The following is a 19333-nucleotide window of genomic DNA, read 5'->3' as shown; positions in this document are numbered from 1 at the left end:
AGAAAAAGAAAAAGAAAAAGAAAAAGAAAAAGAAAAAGAAAAAGAAAAAGAAAAAGAAAAAGAAAAAGAAAAAGAAAAAGAAAAAGAAAAAGAAAAAGAAAGAGAAAAAGAAAGAGAAAGAGAAAAAGAAAAAAAGAAAGAAAAAAGGGGACAACTATAGGAATTCTTTTCTGCTGAATTTGCAGATCCCCTTATAACATAAATGTGAGAATTTCTAGTTCTTCCTGATTTAACATTCATTTCTCCAGTCTTATTTCTTTGGCAGAAACAATACACAGATCATGGGTTTCTGCATTTTTTCTGACATTGGCTAGTAATTTACTCATGAGAATCATCTGACTGTAGACACTGTGATTGTTCACATAAGTGTTGCTTAGCAAAAGGAGGGCAGAGTTGGACCCTCCTGGGGTCCAGCTCTACATAGTTACAGAATCAGTGAAACATGTGATGAATACATAGGAGTGGGAATGGAGAAAGCAAAATGAGTCTGAGAGCTGAAAAAAAGAGCAAGTTTGATTATCTTAGGTCTCTTGTGTACCTTCTCTCCATATCTGCAGAAGAGAGAATATTCTCTGGCAGCTATCATTTATTATTTATTTTTAATGCTTTAATTATTTGTGGAAATCCTTGGCTTCTACTTGTTCAGCCAGCTCCTCTGACAGTAAAGTTTACACATTAAGATGTGGGAGGTGAAGCTCTGGTTCAATGGAAGGAAGGAAGGAAGAAATATTGCTTCTATTGCTGGTGATGTAATATTGACCATCTGCAATTTTTATGCTTTAATCTACTCCTATATATTTTTCAAATAAAAACCTATACAGATGATGACCGACTTCTATCTGGCTATTTCCATTACTTTCTGGGCTGTTTTATTCGGGCCTTCAAGCTGGTGATATAAATTTTCTGTGTTTGACTTTAAGGTTTGGGTAAGAGCCAAAGTATTTGACATTTTATCCAAACTGCATTCATTCTCTTCTAAAGCTTTTACTTCTCATTCTTCCTATTGCGTCCTCATTTCTTACGTTTCTCTATTTCTCCTTCTCTTCTTTTCTGACAGGCAGCTTGCTCTTTCTTGTCTAGCATCTGAGTTTTCTTGGATACTTCTACTTTTTCCACCTTGAAGGTTTTTTTGTCTAGGTGCAGTTTGAAGATTTTGGACAATTGTCAGGGATTTCTGGACATCTGGCAATCCATTTGGAACAGGATGGGAAACTCTATATGTCTCTCAGCCTACATGCAGGTGATGCCTACAGCACATGTAGAGGCGGTCGCGCAGATCCCAGGAGCACTGGCCTGCTGAGGATGTGCTACCCAGGTGGTCTCGAGCAGGATGGTAATTCCGATGCGTTCAGGAATACCAGACGCGCAATGTGTGCGCAAGTATTCTGGGCAGTGACTGTGCACGAGCGCTGATGTGTCCCAGCCTGCTGGGCTGATTTCATACGCACATGTAGTGCTGTCTCCCAACAGCAGTACGTGTTGCACAGACAACCTGATTTCTTCCCTTCATTAAGCTGCTCCRGTGCTTCTCAGTCCTCTGTCCTCCCCCTCTCCCTTCTGCCTCGGACAGTGGGAATTTGGGGATTTTTGGCTCTTCCTGCTGCTCCTGGGACAGAACTCAACTAACATGYTCGGAGGCAGGTGAGAGCCTAGGAACTTTTGTCAAAACTCTTCAAACCTAGTGAGACGTACAGCGTTGAGTGATATTTAGGCTAATTCTCTCTCTCCATTCTTTTCAGAATTGGCTTATCTCACGTGAGAATCAGTGTCAGTAATAACACCTAGGCTTAGGTTCCCAAAGGATTTTAGGTGATACTGAAACCAACTGAGCATTAAATACCTACAAAAAATTCAGTCTCTGGGCTTTAGTGCTTATGATCTCTCAGTCACCAAGGGGATTTAAGAAAGAGGTAAACTTTATTACTCACAGTTTGCAGCTGGGAGAGAGACGCACTAAAAACTTTTTTTTTTTTTTTTCCCCACAGATATCACGTAGCAAAGCAAAGTCTCCAGGATCCCAACAAAACTGCTCTACATTAGATCACATTGTTACTGTTTCTAATATTTCTTCTGTTCTAAAAACTTCCTTCTGGGGGAGAACTCTTTATACTTGCCTAACAGAAATCTCTATTAATATATATTTGTCTCTGTCTCTTCAACTAACCCTAAGATCAGAACTACTTTATAAAATGGATATGAACAGAGGAGCGATAGAGGGAAAAATAAAGCATTTCCTCAGGAATCCAGGGTACAGTACATGAGCCAGGACTCTGGGAAAGCAAACCTTTGTATTTTGATATAATACATTTGATGCCTAAAAATTCAAACCAAATGACTTAAATAAATTTCATAGACGCTGCCAGGAAGTGTTCTAGAGACAGTAATGGTACATGGAAAATCAATGTTTATTATCATTTTAACTGAAAAATTAAAAAGATTTGCCATAAAATACAAGTGCTTTGCAACATTTTGCATGTTCAGAGCATGCCCTCTAGGGTGCTATTAATATAGTGTGTCAAATGAATGATACATTGTTTATGTAATTATAGAAATGTAGCCAAATCTCTTCTCTCTCCCCCTCTCTCTCTCCTCAAGTGGTGGCAGCCCGTAGCTGAAGCTGATGGATCATTTCTAGACCTCTGCGGTGAGGAATGTATTTTTGCAGAAGTAATCTACTAATTGGTTATGCAGACCATCTCCCAGATGTGTCCCAGTGCCTAGTGCTGGGAAATCCAAGCTCTCAGGTCTGGAAAAGGGTAATGCAATAAAAACCTGTTATCATGTAGTAATTGAGGTCCAAGGTTTACAGTGGTGCCATAAACATGATGCATTCTAATGCAGAAGGCCAGAGTAAGTCAGGCTTGGGCAGGAGTGCTGGAAGTTTATTAGCACTGTATGGCCTGATGAACTTGCTCGTTCAATGCATATTGAATTTGGAAAGGCTTAAATGCAGCTTTCAAATAACTTTCCACAGTTTATTTTCCTTTAGTGGACACATTTACTGTTGTGGCTTGCTGGACRTCACCCGGCACTTGTTTTCTGTGGAACATGGCAAAATTTTCCATGAACTTTCAACTTCTTTCTTTTTCATGTGAAAGTCAAGAACAAAAAATGGAGCAGGCACAGCATAGAATATCTTGCACATGTGTCACTTTAATCAAGTTTTCCATATTTCCCTTTAAAATCACAAAGGCTTTGACTTGCATATTTTGCGGATGATGTATTAYTGACTGATAAAATGCTCCTAAGGTGTTTTGCAGCACCATTGGTCAGATCCTGGCCTTGTTTCTCCATCATAAGTTTTGGGAACTGAATTTATTATCATTCATAAAAATGTGTAAGAGGGCAACAAAATATTCTAGAAACTCATGAGGCTAAGACTTTGTGTTACTAATACAGGTAAAAATCCTGAAAAGTAATAGATTTACTCTGGTACTAATGCGGATTAATTGTACAAAACATAATAAAACCTAGGTACTTCAAAAAGACCTACTGATAAAACTCACAATGTAGCATTTTTCTAAGACTGAACCAGGGAAATCAGCTGGATACCTTCTGGTGCTGCAGGAGCTGCAACTCCTGAGCAACTATACAGGAAAATGTTTTTCAAACTTTTTTTTCACCAAACTACAAACAAGTAGTTTGTAGTTTTCACTTACCACAGTTAAATCTGTAGATTTGTAGTGAGTAATAAATTTAAGACTAACAAGTCAAAAAATGACTTTAATTAGTTCTACTAGAGATGTGGCAGAACATAGACCCCTCTTTCTGACTTCACACAGAAAGAATTTATAGTTTAATTTTTCAATAATTTAATTGGGCCAGAATCTAATTACAGTTCTAAAGATTTGAATCAGGGAACTCTTGGACTTTCAAGAGTTACTTTTGACTTACGATAGCATGGAGGAAAAAATAAATCAGATCCATGTGTTAAGTTTACCCAGTATTGTATTCTGCTGTGAAGGAAGGAAGGAAGTTGCTTTATTTCTTTAAGTCTTTGTTTAGTGAAATGAATGCAGTAAAGATGTATACTCTTCCCTCCAAAAGAAAAAAAAAAAAAGATAGGATTTTCATGTGTACAAAGAGTAGTGTTTATATCAACTGAATGGAGAAAGATTATACACAATCATCTATACAGTTGAGGAATAGATATGAATGGGTGTGAACAGGATAAAAATTGTTGGAGGAGATACTGATTTCCACAACAATAGCAATAAGGGGCCACTTAAAATTATACTCAATATCACTTTTAAATAGGATATCTCTGCTGGTCATAGCATACACTTTACGTCTTTCGCCCTTAAGCCTACCTGTAGTCTAGTAAGTCTCATGTCTTGCAATACACTTCATGCAGGAGATGGTATGATTTCCAGCAAGTGAAAAAATGTATCAGGATTCTTAAAATAAGAGGAGAACTTGAGGAATAAAAAAATAATAACAATAATAGAAAAAAACCACAAGTGGAGAACTGCCAACAAATGGCAAATGTGCAGAGAACTTCTGAGGAATTTGTCCTGTGTCTGTATTGGAAGCCAAGACATTTAAGAATATGGTTAATTAGAGCCTTTGAATAAAATAAAATACTGGACTTAAAGGGTAAATTGCTTTTCATACTCTAAAAAACTTTGCTCTTTTCTGGTTTTCTTTATCCTCTGGGATCTAGCTATTTTCTCCAACGCTAAATCTTGTGAAATTATTTTTCACTCTTCTTACACTTTCTTTAAAAGGCAGATACCAGTGGGAAATTTGTATGTCTTCCACTGAAAGTCTCAGAGCAGAAGATTAATATCTACTACTTTAACAGGGAGCCTGAAATGTCAAAACCCAAGAATTCAAGTGTTTTACTGCTAGCAGTTTGCTCTGCTCTGAAACCAGTGGCTAAGACCAGCTGAAAGCCCATCACCRGGGTATGCTAAAGATTGCCTAGTGATTTACTTCTGAGTAAAGAGAAGGAGACTAAACACYACAGGCACAGAAAGACTACAAGCTTGCAAATGCGAAATGGAGGAAAGAGGATGTCCCCTCCTGATCCTCACTCACCCCCTTATTTTCCCTCCCTTTGTCAGGTATCTCACGAGGAATAACAGAGAGAGGAAAGGCAACCTTATTTCATAGAATGGCAAGAAAGGGAAGCACTAGGTCTGGCCTCGATGGGTTTTATTTATGTCCCAGTTAATCCAAGCAGCATGCTTAGCCAGAATCAGCACAGCTTTTATTTAAGACAGGTCTGTTTACTACATCCATTGCAAAATACGGACAGAYTATCCTGGCTGGAGGCAGGAGGTGGAGAAAAGGAGCGAGTGAATGAAAGGCAGAGAGGAAGGAGAATCTAAAGCCTAAGGACAGAACTTTCTTCTCTGAGTGTTCAGTGTGAGTGTGCTCAGCATTAATGGTGTGATTTGCCTCTCTTGACAACTATGTGTTTATTTGATATAACGCATTTGTTATTTTCCAGATATCTGATATCAACTACTTCAGCTCATATTCATTCCAAAATGCAGCATTGTTCATGTTTTGACTGTTGTTTTGACTTACAGAACATTATGTCCTATTTAATGGCCARGAAAAGTTGAATTTGGAGCTATAGCTATGTACACTAAGTAAAGTATAGCATACAGATAAATTCAGGACATTGCTGCCTACAAACTGCAGATATAATCTTTTTTTCAATTCCTTAATGCATTAAATCTTACAATATTTCTATGAAGTAATGAAACAGGGGTAAGGGGCAAGAGAGAAAGGAATGATGTAGCAAWTGAGATCAATAAAAGCCAAATGTCTAATCACCAATTTGAACTAGACATTTGCCAAGTTCAATTCTAACTACTGTTAAAGTCATTCTTAAAAAAAAAAAATGGCGATAATAATGACTTCCAGCTGCCAAGCTTTATATTCTACTTCTCACCCTAATGATGAGTGCACGGATATTTCTCATTGGCATCACAGACACTTTTAGGAAGACTGATGACATCAAGGTAYCTCTAATACCTCTTATACACAGGGCCTATTGCTACCCAAGCTTTTCTATGTGCAGTTCATTACCAGAGGCACACATGGGAAGATGACTTCTCAAAAGCATTTTATCTATTCTCACCTTGAACTAAAGTTTCTAGAACTACTGGTTTCTAGGGCTTCCCTTTATATGCAGAGGAGTTAAGTAAGGGTATTCTCTGTGCAGYGTTTGTTGATACACTGTGACTTTTTTGTAGGTAACATTTGTATCATGACAGATTGCCTATTTAAGAATTGTTATCAAAGGGAGCAAGAAAGGATGTGAAAAGCATGTTTTATTTAACTGGCTCTTGATCCTATGAGATACCCAGAATTCTCACTCTGACATTAACTGCAGGCTGAGCTAAGCATGTCGAGGTCCTTCATGAAAGCATCTAAAGGGAAAAAATACCCCCACAATAGCCTTTGAATTGTTAGCAATACCTTATTTGTTTTCTTTTTCTTAGCAAGACATAAAAAGCACAGTTTGCAGTTTTTCTGTGGTAGTCTGGCCTCTGAGATCAGCCTGCTGTTTTGTATTACTGGACTCTATCCAGCAAGGTGAAAATGGGGAGTATATTTCTGTCTGGTTTGGTTTTGTTTTGTTTTGTTTTTCTGTTCRGATGCAATTGCTAGTGTCTTTTATTAGCTTAATTCTATTATATGTTCACAGTTCTGGCTCTAGACCTAATTACCACTTCTGGAAAACTACTACCACACATACTGTATATCATGCTGTTCAGACCCCAGTGATTCCCAGTTCATTTAAAATTTCTAAATATTTTTGTTTCTACCCAATTCAGATCACAATCAAAGAGTAGTAACCCCTTCTCCCCCCTGAAGCTCATACACCCCAAACTGGAATTTGCTGTGAGCCAGAAGCTCTGCTTGTTGGCCAGAAATGTTCCCTGAAGTGCTACTGGCCTGTGCATCAAAGGTTTCACTACACAAACTATTTGATTTAAATGAGCTGAAGAATGTAAAATGATTGTCTGTGCCATGCTGTAGCAAAAATTTACAGACTGCGAAATTTGTCTAGGGAAGAGCAAACTGCTGTAGAATAATAAGAATTTTCCCAAATGCTTCACAGAGTCTACCACTGAATTGGAAATGACATTGTTTTAACCATTGAAAATAAATGGTAAATTTTGACATCAGGTAAGAAGTTATTTTAGCCATCATGAAAGGGCACAGACATAAGACGGAGTAGGAGGAGAAACACATATAAATATTGGAGACTTTGGAGAAGGAAAAATGAACAGTTCTGTTCACTAAAAATGCTGCTTCAGTGGTGCCAGAATTATTCACTAACCTGGCAAACAGTTCCTGCTGAAAAAGTTCAGTCTCATTGACACAGTTATTTGCAGCACTTCCAAAGTGGTGTAAGGGAGTATGATTTTGAAGCTAGGCCATGAAAACCTGCAGACTTCAATGTATTTTGCAGTATGTCAGTCTTCACAGTATGTTTTCACCCCAAAGGGGTTTTTACCTACCTAAGGAGTAGGTACCTGCTACTGTCTTTCTTAGCTTTCCCAATATATTTGTATATTATGAATAAACAAATTACTATTTGTGTATTTAATATATTATTTGTATAATTATGCAAGTATAATTATATATTATGCAATTGCTTCAAACATAACCTGGTCACTGGTGCATTCAATGAGGCCACTCATATTCCTACTTCTTGTTTGAAATAGAGAAGGATTTAAAACCCTACAGTTCAGCACCTTCAGCAGGCATTGGGTAAAAGACTACAAAGGGTAATTTATTCCACGCAATTTTTAAGGTGATTCCAGCCACTGACATCAAATGCTTCCATTTAGGTGCCCACATATACACTGAGCCTCCACAGAGTGTCCAGGTTCCCATTATAGTCAACAGAGTCAACGCGCTCTGTGGGACCTGGAGAATTAATCAACTCAGCTTAAATTGGACAGTTGCTGGCTGATTATCTGAACAGCTCTCTAAGACCTCCTGATGACGCTGGCTAGATCCCTACTGACTGTAACAGGGCCTTAGATCCCTAGAGATTGATAGGTAAGATGAAATCCAATCTTACTCTCCAGTGAAATCCACATTTATTCTCCACCTTCAGAATATGGAACCTGTTATAGACATGCAAAATTCTTCTTCCAGTCCATTAATTAAAATATTACTGGTGCGGCTTACAACAACACTTGCAGTCTGACATTTATTTCAAAGTAAAGATAAAGTTTGTATCTGTGTTGCTTAACTTACAATGAACCTGAAAGATGTAGTCAAAACATCTCTCTCTCTCCATTTTTGATGTGAAGTCAAAGATTTCTGCAATATTGTTATTATTATTTTTTTGGTCATCCATGGTACTAAGATTTTACTGAGGTGTTTGTATAGCTGCCTGTTGTCGATGTGAAATGTGGACATTTATGGTGGAGTGGCTGAACCCACATAATGATTAGGAAAAAAAATCACTGGATTTATTTGTGCAATCTGTCTATATCTTTGCCAACAATACTCTTAGTTTTATTAGTAGTTTGTACTGTAGACAAGTCCTTAATTTGTATACCAGTGAAGTCAATCTAAGAGGGGATTCTCTATTGCCCTGCAGTCACCTCAAAGTTCATTTTAAGGAACTCTGCTGTTCCTGTGGCACGCTCACATGAAAGAACAGAAACAGTCAATGATACTTTCATTCTATTCCACCTCAACATCAAAAATCGCTGTCATGGTGACATTAAGATCATAGTTGAGCACTCATTAAAAAACAGAAAATCAAATCAATGTTATGTTATTCCAATATAGAGTACAGAGCTTTTGGCTGGTAAGTTCCCTATAAATGCTAATCAAGCCCAGTCTTTCTAATTCTTCATCCCCGACATTTTGTAGACATGTGTCCGTATATAGCTGCCAAGCTTTGGGCTGAAGTATGAGCAGCAATGACCCTTTTTATGGGTCTGCTGTTAAAACTCTAACATTATGAGATTCATCAAACTAAGTAACACTGCTAATCCTGTAAGAGTCTCTTCTTGCCCAATGAATGATTTATAACAAAAGAGTAGTCTTCTTTATTAAAAGGTTCTCATGCTCTAGAGGCTCTCGTGCTCAAGCAGATAAGAGCTGCCACTGTTGCATTAGAAGAAATATGCTTTTCACTGGGACAAAAGGAACTGTGGAAAGTGCATCAGTCATTTGCTTCCCATGATTTTCTTTCTTTTTTCTTCTCTAGAGATTAGTTTGCACAAAACCGTGTCCATATTTTTAGCATTAAGTTTTTGAATTCAAGAAATACACAATTGCTTTACTGTTTAACTAAGTCTTCTATTAATTTATGTCATTGTATTAATATTTGTCATCCATTTGTTTTGGAAAAGATTAAGGTTACATTAAATTACAAAACAAAATGGGATATATTTTTAATGTTCTCTGATGACCTGATCTTTTCAATTCCTGTCTAAGTTTTATGTATCTCCATATTTTAAGAGCGAAAAATCAGATATTCTGACTGTAAAATAAATGGATGATGTGTTGCAAAATTCAAATTGTGGGCACAGAGCTGCACTTTTTTTTCATGAGGAAAAATGAAGGTGATAAATAATCACGTGTGGAAATGTTCAGTAAATGAAACTCATGGACAGAAATTCTGGAGAAATATTCAAAAAGCTTAAGAAAAATAATGTGACGATGGTTTAGGACCTTCTCAAATCTATTCATTTTAATATAATCTAAAACATACATTTTCTTATAAAAGTTCTAAACTTAGGAAAGTAAATTTTCATCAGTTTGTCCTCATGAAAGAAGACCCTTAAACTGCTTGCAAAAGAGTCTATCAGTTGCTATCAGCTGCTAGCAGTCTCTCAGTTGCTGTGCTGACTGACTTCCTATGCTGCAACACAACTAGCTACAACCAGCTGCTAAATATGCTCTCAATCCAGCAAAACGCTTTGGCACGTAGTAAGCTTCACCAGGGTGAATACTTGTATTAAAGCCACTGTGCCTTTTCTTATACTGAGAGTGAAGTTCATGCTCTAGTGTATAGGCAAATTGGGCCCCACACACGTATACTTTCCCTCTTACACAGAGGGAAGCACCTGTACATATACAGGTGTGGCTAATGTATCCCTTATCAGTGGCAAAGATATGTAGTTAGTTCCCCCACAAAAAGCCGGCTAGTGGAGGAGGACACATTCTTAGAAATCTGTTAACAAATGATGAGGATGTCTGTGCTGTTCTCTAGGAGAGAGAGGGAGAGAGAGGAAGTATTGGTGAGTCATTTATTTATGATCTTTTAAGTACCCAGTCATAACATGGCCTCATAAAATAGATTCTTTATGATGAAGGACGCGTTCATCAGCAGTCTTCCACGCTGCACTGTACGTTACATTTATACACAGATTTGTGTTGGCTATTGTTATGTAGTGAAATCTATACAGTAAACAACAACTGCAATACCATACACTAGGTACAATTCAGAAATGCTTCCCACATATAACTGTAAGGGTTGTCGTGTTGCTGTAGTACCTCTCTGACAGGTATCAGATGCTTGCTCTGGGAAGTCTGTAGGTCTGTGCAAGTCTAGAAGGAATCTGTATTAGAGTGCTTATGCGATATTCACCCTGCTACTTCTTCTACCCTTCTTGCTACACTTCTACACTTCCCAACATAATTGGGGGAAATTGCAGTTTTAACAATGCTTGGTCTTTTTTAGCTAATAGCCATGAAAATGGTCAAGAGAGCACACTGTCTTCTTGCAGCCACAGAGCAGGGAGCGGAGGCACCTTTCCTACACTGCACTGCAGCACTGTTTACGGGGAGCACGATGCAAGTGGGGGAGGAAGACGGCTGGTTCCTTCTTATTCTAACTCCGTTATTTTCCTCTCTGTTGAGACTGCTATGAGAGTGTTTTATTCATTTCTCATTACGCTCTATCATACCTGTCAAGTGGCTGTCACAGAAATCCATAAGACGTTTTCTAGTGGAGTCCTCCCTCTCCAGAGATTCAGGCTTGAGGGCAGAAAGAGAAAGGCCTGGAAAGCAAAGGGTCTTGCAGGATTTAAAGTGGAATTAAGGAGTGAGGACCTTGGAAGAGAGAAGAATGATAACTCCAAAAAGAAGAGAGGGAACACACAAGCAGGCTTACGGAAACGGAAGGATAACATCCAACCCTGGTCTCTCATGTTTTATTTTTCTCTAATTTCTCTCCTGTTTATTCAGTACTGCTCAGACTTTGAGATGAACAACTCCAGCCTCTATCTCACAAGTGTCACAATAACGATAAATAAACAAAACACAGCGGCACGTGAATGAAACAAGTACACTTAGACAGATATAACCTTCAGCCAATTTACAAGAGGAATTTTTGCAGAGCATCACTTTTGAGGAAGAACCTCCCCGGTGCTCATCGTTAGTTTTTTGGGTGCCGTGCATCAGGAATGCACGCACCAGGCTTTATGCATTTACCTCTCTTCTACATGCTTTGGTAAAAGTGGGAGTTCACGCGGCATTCAAATGTAATTCCAGAATGGGAATTTCTGGAGCAGCAAATTTTCTCTGTGACTGACAGTACAATTGGGAGTCATTTGCTGCACAAAAGAAAAGTGTGAGGAGTTCTTTTTCTGGCTAAGCTCACAGCATCATTATTATGTGCAGTGGTATTTGCACGTGAGATCCAAAGTGCACAGAAACATGCTTGAAGTGCTTCTCCTCAGAATCTGTACTAATCGTACTCAGTGAAAGTTGGAGATGAAGGGAGTCATCGGAACAATCAGCGCTGCATCTGTCTCACATATTATTTATGGTTTGAAGTATCCCACTAGTTTTTTTTTTTTTTTTCCTGCAAAACTGACATCAGTGTTTACCTATAAACAGACACAGAAGTCACTGCTGGCTATACTCTGCTTTGTATACAATGCGATTACATAAAGAGCTCAAGCAGCACGTCTGTCTGCCTAGATGTGTGTGTTCTCCTACTCCAGCTGCCAACAACCTAAATTATTCAGCAAGCCCTGATCATGCCAAGTTTTTAGTCAACAATGGAGATCCTGCCAAAGAGCTAATAATGTTTTAAAAAAAAGCAATGTTTGTGACAATTAACAGAGCCTGCAGCCTGCAAAGAGAGTTGGACTCATTTGTAAAGGAAAATTTAAATGATATGCTTCATTATAAATGGTCCCATGCAACACATTGCTAATCAACCAGAGCAGCTTCTTTTTTTCTCCTCCCTTCCTATCAGATAAACCAAACAGCAGCATGAGCCAAAGTTCTTGGCCACTGCTTGCTATAGCTATAAATGTGGTGTGGTTATCTATCAGTATCATAATCGGCTCAGATCAAACTGAATAATTAGCACTAAAGTGGATGAATAGAGCCCCAGCCTCTTATCTTCTCTATTAATAATAAGTATAACTTCACAGCCAAATCAAGAGGTATGTTATTGTACCCCTGAGAGCCTGTTTGGGTAAAACCCCATGTGACCTCCCCAGCATAAGCAGTGCAGATGGGACAGTGTGTGCCTGTAATGATGAGCTGACAGCTGCCACCCCCGCCCCCCCCAACTCTGCAGCTCAAAGCGAGAGTGAGAGAGAAGATAAACAAGCCAAACACAAACACGAGAGCCATTTGTAGGAACTCCTTCCTCCCCCCATCTTCCTTACGCACACCACCTCAATTAATAATAATTGGTTTTCATAYGACAGAGCTCTGCAAACTGGCAGCAAAGACTATCTGGTGTTTTTCGCCCAGGCTCACTATGAAATTTAAGTCATGTTTAATAGCAGTACTGTGATGACTACAAATTTCCAAAATCTTAGGAATACTACTCAGACACGCTCTTCTCATTTAAACCCTGGTACATACCTACTAATTATTGTGCTGTGTCCAATGCAATAATTATCATTGTACTTTGTACCGCATTACAATATTAGCCTCATTTTAGGATCTCAAAGTGTTTTAAGCCATGTTTAACTAATTAATGTCAATTCAATTTTGCTTATTTTAATAATTGGAGAAGTTAACTCAAAGGAAGGGTTTCGAGTTTTGCAAGAGAATTAAGTGCTTTTACTCACTGCTTGGGAAATGCTTCCCACTGCTCATCTGCAGTTTAGTCCTCCCATTCACTTCAGTTCTGTTGATGAAGGTACCTTTAAGATGCACTGCTATGAACAGCCTGGTTGGTTGTTCAGCTCACATCAACCTCAGAAGCAGAGTTTTAAGTTCATCCCCCACAAGTTGTGCTTTTATCTATCTTAGGTAGCCATACATTTCCAAAATACTCTATATTGTTTGTTTCTGAACTGAGATTAACCTAAACCAGGTGATTTCTGCTCAGATTTACTTTGATGTTTTCCAAAGTCTCAGGCCGTGGCTTTCCTTGTGATGTTTTCCTATGAGATTTAGTTCATGAAAAGGGATTTGGATCACACTGGTACTGGAAGTGGCTGAGATAGGAAAGTAGAAAAGGATTACATGCCTTTTCCCTGTTAAAAAAAGCTGGTGGTGGGCCTAGTATTGCTGTCTGATGGAAGAAAGGAAGAAGACCTTTTACCTTTTATTAGAAGCAGATGAAGCCTGCCTGTTGTTGGGATCTGGAACAGAACAAGAGGAGAAGTCTGGATTCACAATTAGTCTGCTACTGTATATAATGGGATTAAACATGGCTTAGCTCTTTTTTTTCCATTTTCCATTTTGTTTTTTTTAAGTTGAGCGTTACACACTCAATAAAGTAGTTCATTTTTACTAATAATTTAGTATTTGAAAAAGATGAAAGCCAAACTGAGTATAAGCTGACACCTGCATGTAGCCATGGCAAATGTATTGCACCTCTTCCAATGAACATGCCTTTGCCTGCCTAGCAGCAAGCAGGGTGTGCCGGGGTGGCAGTTCCCARGAGAAGCACTGGAGCACTTTTGGGCTGCACTAACATCAGATTTGGGCAAGCATCTGTATACGATTTGTGGCATATGGCAGGAAGAGTTACAAAATGCAAGTCTTCAGGAAACTGTTCAAGTTTGGCTCTGGCCTGATTCAGCTTCAGAGAAGTTCTTGGTAATCCTCCACTGGCTTTAGAGGAAGTCAGACCAAGTCAAGTTTATAACTAGGGAAAAATATTAACACACATTCTTATTTCAAAATATCTTTCCTGCAAAATACCTTTTCACGTACATGTGGGAAAAGGGAGTTATCTTTTTTAGCTGGTGGAGCGAGCTCCCCAAGAATGGGTTGGTAGAAGGGGGGAATATTAAACAGTCAGCTTCAAAATCAAATGTTTGAAGTACTTTTCATGTGTGCAAAAGGCACCTGTCACTAATGGCAATGTCTTACCCTAAATATTGTTGTTTTAGGAAAAGCTGAGAGGACCGAGGTGCGAAAGCAGGACTTGCTCACARAAGGCTAAATCCTGAACCGTGGTGCTCCACCTCTCCAGGATGACAGCAGGATTAAGCTGAAATGATTCCTCCCTTGATTTTGCTGTTTTTTGTGCTACTTTCTTTTGTGCCTTTATAATCCACAATGAAATGCTTAATAAAGGAAATCAAATCAGGATTTTCATGCACACCTTTCAGCTTTGTTCAAATCTCATTCATTGCATTCAGTCTGAGAAAAGGTCTGCTTTTGTACTTAATTCAGTCAACCACAGTTCTGAAGATTTGAACCTTGAATGGATATGACTAATGACCCGAGCCCTCAGCCAGTATAACTCTCCACCTCTTGTCATCCTTAAGACGAGAGGCTGAGATTCACCGTTTCTTCAATTTTTTTTCTCCTTACTATTCAGTTTATTTCTTTCTGCACATCCATCTGGCATAATTGTGCTTACTTAGCAAAATTCAGGACAAATAAAAAAGGAAGATAATTTCTTCCAATTCTAAAGTAGCTGTTAAGTTACATCTGCCCATTCAATTCAACCACCAGCAAAGACTCTGCCTCTGCCAGACATGCAGCTGTAGTTGCAGCCGTGATTCAAGTCTGGAAATTCATTCCCAGACGCACTAAAAACCTGCTGGAGAGACATGCAGTGAGTAATATTTTTGTTTTGTGTATTTATGGACTTAATATAGACAGAAAATTGGCAAAATAACCTGCTCCACATTTCCAGCATCCTATCCCTGTAGACTAAGTGTTAAAATATATATGCATATATGCTCACAGACACACAAACACACACACACACACACACACACACACACGTGTGTATATGTATATATATGTATATATACACATGTATTTGGATGCATGTACACCCACATATACACATGCAACTCTTTCTAATCAGTTGGACAGTTGCTAACATCAATTCCCTGTTAAAAAACAAGAGAAGGGAAAATAATCAATTTTTTATAATATATTACCTAAAAGTGCAGACATGAGTTTGGTAACTGCGCTTTTGTTGCACACAGACTGTAAAATATTTATGGAGACAATGTGATTTGGGTCAAGGCATTAAATAAAGTAAAAGTTGCTTTATTCAATATGTGATGAACAGCATCCATATTAAAAACCAGAGGGAAAAGTGTTCAAATGAAAAAATATGTTTAAAACAAATTCATCTGTTCAATGTTCATAAATGTTTTAAGAAATGCAGACAAGCAAGTGTTGAAATCCATATTTACTGTACACAACTGAAAAACTAATAGTATTTATTTAATCCAGAGGGAGAAGTGACTAAAAATTTAGCACTTAATGATCAAGAAAAAAAATATTTGTCCTTGAAAATTACCATAGTATTTATTGTCAGGCAAGTTACAATAAGGTTATAGCTCTTCTCTTGATAAATTAATAAAGCTGTTAGGTCAACATTGGTCTAGAAAGAAAATATTTCCTCCAATTGTGAGATCATTTGCAAAGCTTTGATTCCAAGGTATTTCTACATTAAAATATGTGGAGAATGCAGAGTGAATTTACTTGCCTATGAGACCTCTGTTTCATAAATAATAAAGACTGCAGAAAGACCTGATCCCATAAAAAATTATGCACAGGTTTACTTTTAAGTACATATGAAACCTCACTTGCACTTCAAGTTGAGAGTTTGCAAAAGAATAGCAACTTAAGTAGCCAAGRGTATTAAACACTGCTGGCCTGCCCAGGCCTTGTCTGCATGAAATACAGTTCACAGAGATATATAGGCTGTGCAATTCTTGATTCAGGCAGAAAATGAAGCATTGCCTGACATTTTTACCTAGTGGATATCAGAGGTAATCAACCCACCCTTTAAGGCTTCAYCATTTTTGAGACGTCTTTCCCACCATTTTTTGCTGGTCATTAKGTATTTTGCTTTCTCCTCTTCCTGCTGGCTTGGTCTGTCAGCTTGTCAGCTCCTCCTTTCGTTGTCTGATATAGAGCTACCACACAGAACGCTAGATTCTGCTCATTTTTTATTTCCTTTTTCAAAACCTAACAACACCGCAATGCTTAAAAAGGCAGCTAGATAATAATTGCCTGGGGCTCATCCTTAGAAGAGAGTTACTACATGGCTGGAAGGTCCTTCAAAGTRTCCACCCAACTGCTGGGCCACTGTAATGACCACTTATACCCTCTGAGTCTGATGTTACTGTGGGGTAAAATGCATGAGCATAAGCCTTTTTTGGTAAAYGTAGAACTGCCATGTTTTACCTCACATTTCCATGAACTAACAACAGAGACTCMGTTAGGCATCACAGCTTAGCTAACATTAATTAAGGTGCAGTAACTTGAGAGCTCAAAGAACAGAGCTGGTTGCAATTTTATTTATTTTAACCTTCTAAAAATTAAAGGTGAAAAATCATGGCTATTGTGACTTCAAGAAGGCCTCCACATTAATTAGAACTTTAATAGCTAATCACAACTCAGGCAATTTTAATCCAGTTTCTGTTCATTTATACTCCAAATKAATTTGTTCAGGATATTTTTCACTCCCTATGCTGCCTTCTTTTTCCATTCTTAATATACCTGCCACAGCAGTACTTATATACAACTAAAAAGGCAACAGAACTCTCGTGGGGGTCTATGAAATAACTGTGTTACAGAAGAAAGTAAACTATGAGAGAGGTTAGGACAGGATYTTATTTAAGTCCCAATTCAGTGATAGCATGCTTAATGCCCATTTGACTTTGCAATATTCATCTGAAAGTCACTGCTACAGATGATAGAATTTTGGAGAGTTCTGTTTTTTCCTGTATCACAGGGAAAATCTCTGTGGTAGCATTTAATCCAGGATAAAGGAACTGGGAATTTTAAAGGTCTTAGCGGACCTCTATCAAGGTACTTGTATAAAGACAATCTGAACTTGAAAGAGAGTTAATGCCCTAAAGAACCATCAACACAATGTGATAAAATGAGAAAAGTCGTATTTAGTTTAGACACCATTTTAAGAATGTATAATGTATTTCTGTATTTCTTTTATCCCTAGTTCTTCCTGGACTAGCACTGTAAAACAGCATCTTAGTATCTCTAGAATCAATCAGATCCTTCTGCTTGATTCCCTGTTATCATAAAATGTGGTTGTATTGTCACATTTGTTTCTACAAAAGTTGTGATATTATGAAAAAGTGAATTTTTGAAATAGTCTGTAATGAAATAAACTATCTGCACTTTACTTCATAAAGTTTATAAGTTTATAAACTATATATAACGATATAAACTAACACCACAGTAACAGATAAAATTCCCTCAGAAGACGACTGTCTATACAAGAATATCCTTAGTAGCTGACAACAGAGAAGGGACCATACAGAAAGCAAAAATGCCTAGATAGCTGTGTCTCYGGTTTATTCTTGAGGTTTAGACTACTGTTGAAACTCAGTATGGACAGCAGTGGTAAGCTGCTTCCTAGGCAGAGAGAAAAATGTCGGTTTTTTCTTTTCCTTTCTTGTCACAGAATGGCCCTCTGAACTCCGAAGTTAAGCAAGGTTACCTACCTCAGTGTAACAGGCACAAACCCTGAAGCCAGTTATTTGGATCACAGCAGGAATATGGTCTTCTGTATTCTTCGTGCAGTCACAGATCTGGCAGCAAACTACCTTGTTTCGTATGTTTAGATTAGAATCTCTAGAAAAGTGGCATGGTTCATCTAGGTAACTCTCTGTTCCTCAGTCTGAACCAAACCTGAAAGCAAACCTCTAAGCTGCCTGTTCTTTATATCCGTAAAGTCTGTTCAAGAACTGATAGATTTCCTCTTCATTRCCTCAAGCACCTCCAGTGCAAAACACATAAAACATTAAGATATCACAGTGGTGATTCTCATGGGGTTACTAAGCATCTAGTGTGGTTCAGATGGTTAGGGCAATTCAGTAAAACAGAAATAGCTTTGACCCATACTGTAAACCACGTTGTTGTACCTTCCAACTCGTGATACTGGTAATCCTTCATTATCCATTTTGTTGGAAACTATGCCAGTTTGACTTTTTATGTCTGAGTGACTCCTGAGTTCACATCAGTTTCTGTGACTACTTTACGTGAGATTGGAAAGAAGTGTTCACAGAAAGATTAACATGTAGTGGTAAGTAGCCATTCATCAATGTCCTGCATATCCATGTCTAGGGAGAGTTCACTTACTGTTGGTAATGCTTTTGATCTTGATGCAACTGATAATTGCTCCTATTTTTTAATTCAGACGGGGTTTCATATGGGTGCTGGTGAAACAGGTACCTGCACTATATTTATTAATTCAGACTTTATTACCAGTCCCTTCGTAAAACTGGTAGTACTGTCTGTCAGATTTAAAGCCTGGGATGACTAACGATTTCATGCAGTTAAGTGTAGGAAAGACAGGGGCTACTCTAATTGGGGCTTCCTGTCAAGTAAAACAAGTGTCTCTTACTGCGCATTGGAAGAGTGTCATCCTGAGCTCACTCATCCTCTGAACACTCCTGTCATCTTTATTGATTCCAATCCAAGCCTGATCCTCACAGTGGCTTGGTTTCTGGGGTGTAATGCTTGACTTTCAACAAAACAATCAGTCACATCACTGCTGCAGAGATCCATGTATATTTTCCATCTTTTCTTCAGGAATATAGAAACTGTTTTTTCAGATCTTCTTAAATAATCTGGTAAAAATATAGCTCTTTAAAACTGCATTGTCCACTTTTTTCTTCTTTTTTACTTAAGCTACAAGAGAGTCTCACTAAGAACTTCCAGCCCCTGTATGAGGTGTTAACAAAACACAAGGTGACTAAACCCCTCAATCATGATATTCATGAACGTAGTTAAGCCCATACTTCAAGCTGTGTCATCGCTGCAATCAAGAAACCAAAACCAGATCTACACCAGCCTTAAAGATGATTTTCTTCTCAGTCCTAGCAGAGACTAGTCACTTTGCATTTCTACCTGTGAAAAGTAAAATCAGAAAGACAGGAACATGCGCTGAAGCATGATGATGCATATGCAAGGT

Source organism: Rhea americana, unplaced genomic scaffold (assembly GCF_003343005.1).
Source record: "Rhea americana isolate MKP2758 unplaced genomic scaffold, rheAme1 scaffold_0, whole genome shotgun sequence".
In the NCBI taxonomy this organism is placed as follows: domain Eukaryota; kingdom Metazoa; phylum Chordata; class Aves; order Rheiformes; family Rheidae; genus Rhea; species Rhea americana.
Note: the sequence above shows the minus strand (reverse complement) of the source record.